Raw genomic sequence first — 7247 nt, 5'->3', positions numbered from 1 at the left:
AAAAAATGAAACAAGGAATATGAGCACAGTTCCTTGTCTTGTGTCAAGCTCGTTAAAAAATGAAACAAGGAATATGAGGATAGTTCTTTTACTATGTCAACCTCATTAAAAAATGAAACAAGTCCCATGAGCATAGTTCCTTGTCTTGTGTCAAGCTCGTTAAGAAATGAAACAAGGAATCTGAGCAGAGTTCCTTGTCTTATGTCAAGCTCATTAAGAAATGAAACAAGGTCCCCTGGAGCAAAGTTCTAATTCAAGTCTTTTGTTAAATCCTGTAAAATCCCAGTCGAGTCTTTCACTTGAACTCGTAAATGAACCTTCATTCCATCCACCTGATGGCCACGAGTAGTCTACTTAGGTGAATGTAATGAATCTTGGGGGCATGCACCTAGAATCGAGTCATCATGCTGGGGACATGAAAACTTATAGCAAGCATAATTTTTCATTTCAAGCTTGTGTAAACATGAAACCGAATCCTAGCAGAGTTCTCCATGGTTCAAGCTTGTGTAAAAATGAACCCATGCCCAATTTACATCTCGTGATTTCCATTTTTATTAGCTAATTTCTGCTAGATGGCCTTGGTTGTTTCATTCCATCGCCACCATATCTTTGGCCCGTCATATGCTTTCGATTGGTTGTTTTTCCTTTCCTGAGGTACCACAATGATGAGTGGTTTTATTAGCTAGCCTCTTGACCATTACATGTTTTGAGAAGTTCCAACATCACCAAAACCAGTTGCTATCCTAGACACCACTCGTTCCTCTAAGTGGAGTCCTCTTTAAGCTCTTTTCAGACTCTCAAAATATGAAAATATTGCTTGTTGCTTGTCCTTTTCAGCTCATAAATGGATTGGAAACGACATCTACTCAGTATAATTTTAACCCTTTTCTGTATTGAGATAGATTACTTACGAAAAAGGAATACATTGATCGAACATGGTCAATAGGTTCTCTCTTGTATTATTTTATGCTTTTTTGGACTTGAGAGACAAATTTACGAAAAATAACTTGTTGAGTTTTCTTTTTGTCCCTTTTCAAACTCTCTAAATATGAAAAGGACCGAGTTCTCATTGTTGTTAAACTCATTAAAACATCAAATAGCGACAAACTTGTCCATCATGACAAGACTGAGTTTCACCTTCGCTAGACTCGTTAAAACATTACATAGCGATGGATTCACTCGAAGGGTGGAATTATACTGCAAGCATATGTTATCCTCCTCAAGCTTGTTAAAAAAATAAAGAGGTATTCATCAGCAATGACTGGGGAAAATGGAAAAAGGGATAAATCACTTTATGGTAGCAAGTCGCTCTTGTACATGACACTTTCACTTCATCTTTGTGACTATTAGGGTTGGGTTATTTGCTTGATGGTTATCATACCTATTGTCTATCACACCATCCATCACTTTGGTTTTGGGTCAATGTTTCCAATTCATTCAATGTTGCCGACATGTTCAAGAGAAGTCGCTAAGTAAAATTCATCCTTTGCAATATTCATAAATCTTCATTTTCATGACCGCCATTCCTAAACATTGTGTCGTTAGTCACATTTTGTCTTCAAAATCATTACACTCATTTTGTGTCGTTGATGGGGGATACATCAAGGTCCTCCTGCAACGAGTCGCCTCTTGTCGACATCAGCACATTATCTAGGAAGTTGACTTAGAAACACCCTTCCAGTACCTTGAGGCTTGCATACATCAATCTGAAGTTTCTCGCTTCCAGTGATAGGTTGACATCATAGGCCTTTGACCAAAGACTTTGTATGGTGTCGGACATCAAAACATCTATTCACACCATGTAAAATGTTCTGTAGTACCTTGAGAATCATTAGCGTTATTGGTGATTTCTCTCGCGTCTGTTAACAGCTTACATCATTGGATGGTAATTAGTTGGTGTCTTCCCATGTTCGACTTCAGATCACATTTTCACATGGTTAAACTCGTACTTGAGCAAACGATTGGACAAAATATAAGACCCTAGATCTAGTTTCATCCATCTAGGCTACGATTTCAGGAGAGTACTAAATCATCTGTACGATGGCTTTACACAGATAGTCATGGATCTATATCTGTAGACGACTATCTAATTTATGTACATGTAATGAAAAGTTTATATGCTGAGCATGGGTATGCCTTCCCTCAACAATTCATGAAAAATTCAAAGATATCATGATATTATGTATTGTAATTGATGCAGGTCACCGTCTGCTTTAGATCCTCCTCATCACATCATAAAGAATATCACTCAACATTATCATTTTTGAATTCATGATTTAGGGGGAAGCTGTTACAGTCTATTTGGGCACATCACTCCCAATGATCAAATCAGAGTAAATAAGGTCTATCAAACCCTAATTTAGTTGCTACATGCCCTAGACACGCCACTTCATTGAGTGCTTTCATCCATAAAAGTTTCCTAGTTTGAAACCATGTTGAAATGCCTCCTTGGAACACCAACGCAGCCTTGGTCAGGGGCAACTGATATGCGTAGCGGGTAGGCCCATTCACACCTGCGTTGCATAGCACCTATGCCCACTTAAGCCAACGTTGGGCGAGGATGAGCGAAATTGGCATAGGATTTTGGGAATATTCCTTGATTCTAGAACATTCTAGAGGATGCCCAACTCTTATCTCATCCTATGAGCTCAACTTTGGATAGGCTATGGATCATCTAATCCTCTATCTTCTCATCTCTTTCTCCATGGAAACTAACTATCCAATTATGGAAAACCATTCAATACCCTATTTATGACAAAACCACTTGCATTTCCCTATAAATTGACCACTCATCATAGTGATCAAGGGGGTTGGAGCTGGGATATTATAGAGAAATACTGTTGGTTTACAGACTTGAAATCATTTTCAAGTAATGTTATGCTGCTGGATTGATGTTGCTATTGGTGTGATGAGGGTTTGGACTAAGTTGGATGAGTGACACGAGATCGAACCACATTGGGTGTAACTTCTCCTTCTATCAATCAATAAAGTTGTTTGTTCCTTTTCCAATACTTTTGTCTATATCTATGATGAATGTATGTTCAAATGTTGTCAATTCCATTTGTTTACAATAAATACATCATATGCTTTGATTGTTGTCATCTTCTGTTTCTGTTGGCAGGTACCAATTGAGCGAATTTAGTTTGAGCGGGAGCAATGGGAGAAACTCAAAGGAGATCAAAGGAAGTGAAGGATCACAAGTAGGTTCCTTTATCTTATTTGTTTATTGTAGGAAAAGGTTAAACATATTTACTTCAATTGTTCTAAGTGTAACTACCCACTTAGGGAAGATATACTTATCCATAGGTATAAATTCCGTATAACACTATGTAAATTGGGTTGAAGGTTACCTCAACTAAATATTCTTCTCATTATTAATAAATGGATCTATATCCCCTTTCTTTACCTCTTTTAGTATTTTAATGTAAGGCGACCATTATTCCTCGTATTCTAACTAATGATTGAGGGATTAAGAATATATCTACATTCCTTAAGGCAAGTTAGAAATCTAAAATTAATTTAAATGAGAAGAATTATCTTTTTGAGACATTTACTATTTGTTTGTGATGTTTTACTTCGTGGAAATAACCTTTTAGATGATGTAAGAAAGTAGAAAGAAGCTACACACACACACACACACGTGGACAACATTGGGAGGTATACTCACACTTATCAAATCTATATTAGAAGCCATACCAATGTATTGGTTGTCTTTAGCAAATATCCTGATTAGGATCCAAATGAAATTATGAAAAAAAAAAAATGTTGAGAGGAAGGAAGAAAAATGATGCCATGGCTTGGGTGAACTGGAAAAGGTTTTTAAAATCACAAAACAAGGGTGGTTGAGGTCTAAAATAAATTCAAGTTTTTAGGGAATCCCTAGTAAGAAAGAGCATATGGACGACCCTCATGGATAGTAGTGAATTGGAAATGTGCAAAAATTGCTTCACAACTCATCCATTTCTTAGAAAGTGATTGTACTATCATTTCCAATTATAGATGTCTTGGTAGTGGAAGGTAAAAGATGGGTATAAATTGAGGTTAGGGCTAGATACTTGGATTGGTTACTCAAGAACTATAAATTATTTCAGGTATTTAGTTTATCAGGTACTCAAGTTTATGCTTAAAAATCAAAGTGTCAGAATTTTGTTAAACTCAACTTCAGATCGAAGAGATCGTCATTCTGAATCCATCGGTGCAAAAGGAACTCAAATTCGAGCTCGTATGCAAAAGTTAGAGCAAGTCAAAGTTCAAGTTTGACTTGTCTACATGGCAGGATTAGATGATGTGGAAAATCCCTTCAGTGAATGAAGAGGTGCCAAGTGGCAAGCTGCCATTGGCCCCATCATATCGCAAATCGAAGTCACAGGCAGAAAGATGTTTGAAATCGGCCCCGACGCAGACAGGTTGCGATGCGATCTAATCGCAATCGCATATCGGAGGTGCACGAGTATTACAAAATCGGCCCCGGGAAAATCTCAGTTGCAATGCGATTTATCGCATATTGCAATCATAGAAAAGGGTTATGTTTGTGATGGATCTATCAGTAATCTCTAAATTTTGATTTGCGATGGACTGCTCGGACGTGATATTTTATATATTCCAATTAATACTCTTGTTGGGTCCGCGATATCACTAACGCAACATCACCGCCGTGTTAACAAGACCTTCAACCTATCAAACTTCGCCGATTGCAATTTGCGATATGACGACAAGTTATGGCTTGCTGTGTGGCAAAATTCTCGCTCAGTTAACGGATTTTGGAGTGAATTTGTGGGATTATGTTGGTTTTAGAGAAATTTGTGGAACGAATAGTGAGAGAACTAGGAGAAGTCAAAACATTTTCAGTTCTTAACCAAATTGGATGAAAAAAGAGGCTAGATAGCCATTTTTTGAGCATTTTGAACTCATAGAGACAGGTTTCAGAGGCATTTGAGCATGGTAAACACACTTTTGTTGTAATTTTGAGCATAATAGAGACGCCCAAGCATTGGAAGCTAGACCAAGGAGACGTAGCCCAGGAGGGGTGAACTCCTCATCAAATATATGTGTTGTGTGTTTTATTTTGATGTTCTTTGCTGTTATTTTGCTACTATTCAACATATGTTTTATGCTAAATTGTTTATAATATTTACATAAGAAACTCTCATGGAAATCAGTTAATTAAGAAAACATGGTGAATCCTTAAGTACTTGATAAACAAATGATAAGCATCTTAGGTTTTATTCTAAATGGGTAATTAGCACAACATTACTAATTTGATCCATTTCAGATCAAGTTGGTATCAGAGCACTGGTTTTTGCTTACTAGATTTGCTTTGTGAAAGAAGGATTTAATTTTTTGCAAGTTTATGTCATGCTTACAAGGTTAAAGCTCAAAAGGGGTGAAGGAAATCTGGTTGGAAACCCTGAAGTTGGGTCAAGGGGAAGAAGAGCAAGGTTGCCACAATCGCCAACACTAGTTCAGCCTCAAGTTGCATTTGAGACTCCATAGATCATGTTTCATGAAGGAGAACCTACAAACATGACAGAAGATGAGAAGACCTTTAGAAAGGCTTTCTTTGATATGACAGAGATGGTGAAGGTCCTTTATGAAGAGAGGAATAGTAGATTGCAAGGAGAAAGTTCCAAACCTCCCAAAGGAGAAGGCTCTTCGGAAGGAGACAATGGAAAAGGAGGTAATGGGAATGGAAAAGGAAACAAACCTCCACCCTCTCCACCATCTTCTTCATCTTCTTCTTCACAAGAATATTCACACTCTTCCACTAGTACAACCCTTACTCATTCTCATCATCTCTGCAAAAGGAACTGGTAAATCACCTTTTCTGAAGCTTGATGTTAAATTCGAGTTGCCAGTGTACAATGGAGAAGTTAATGCATAAAAGCTAGATAAATGGATTCGTCAGTTGGAGGTGTATTGTAGAATTCAGAACCCTCAAGAGGATGATATCAAAATTCAGTTGGCTTCATTGAGAATGGAGGGTTCAACACTCATTTGGTGGGAATCAAAGACCCAAGAGGAGATTAAAAAACATGGTAAGATCTCTATTACTTGGTGTGATTTCATTGCTGCTATAAAAAGATAATTCTACTCTTTAGCCCATATGCAAAAAGTTATCACGAAATGGAAAAATTTTAGAGTTAAAAGGTCAAAATGTGCAAGAGTATACTCAAGAGTTTAGGAGAAGAGCGCTTATCCTAGGAGTAGACTTTCAGTCACAAGATACTTTGTTGAAATATATAGGAGGTTTGCATAGCTATCTTTGACAGAACATTCCTATGTTTAATCCCATGAATCTTGATGAGGTCTGTGTTCAAGCTACACACCTCGAAGCAAGAGGGAAAAATGTACAAGAAGAAGGTAAGAAGAAGCCATTCCAAAGTGGTGAAAAAGGAAAGAATTTTAAAGGAAAACATAAGAAAAATGCTTCTGTTCATAAAGAAAGGGAGAAACCCATGTGCAATAATTGTTCCAAATAGGGCCATGATGAAGCGCATTGCTGGAAGCTTCATCCTAACTTAAGACCGAAGAAATTTAACAATAAAGGAAAATAGAAGACCAACGTTGTTGTACAACAAGACTTGGGTTGTAACTCAGGTGATGAAAACAAGATTGAAGCCACAGTCACTAAAGGAAAATCCGTGGAAAAAGCAAGAAAAGAGGAAGTTGTGGTAAGCACCAGTGCAACAAATAACTCCAACAACATTTCAAATGAGGAAAACAGAATTGAGTTGTTCCACATCTGAGTTATTTCCAAACACACAAAGATTGATATGATGTTTGGCAATGGATCCCAAGAAAATTTAATTTCTACAAATTTGGTCAAGAGATTGAATCTGGAAATCGTGCCTCATCATAAACCGTATCCATTGGGTTGGATAACCAAGGATTCCAATCTTCAAGACACATGGAAATGCATTTTCAGGTTTTCTATTACTGCCAATTTTGTTGATGAAGTCAAATTAGATGTAGTGCCGCTAGATATTTCTGGAATTGTGTTGGGAAGCCGTTATCTGTATGACAGGGAAGCCTTTTTCCATAGATTTGAGAAAAAATATAATTTGTTCAAAGATGGAGTGGAGTATATTGTGAGAGCCCATCGTAGAAAGCTTAATCTGTATTTAGCAAGCGCAGGGCAAATGAAGCGACTAGTCAATTCCAGCAAGAATCTCGTGCTCCTTATGATCAAGAAGAAGAATGACACGGAGCATGAATCCTTTGCAGGCTATGACGTGAAGCTGAAAGCT

The sequence above is a fragment of the Pinus tabuliformis genome, chromosome 8 (genome assembly GCF_031772625.1).
Source record: "Pinus tabuliformis cultivar Carrire ecotype Pingquan chromosome 8, CPIR1, whole genome shotgun sequence".
Lineage (NCBI taxonomy): Eukaryota > Viridiplantae > Streptophyta > Pinopsida > Pinales > Pinaceae > Pinus > Pinus tabuliformis.
Note: the sequence above shows the minus strand (reverse complement) of the source record.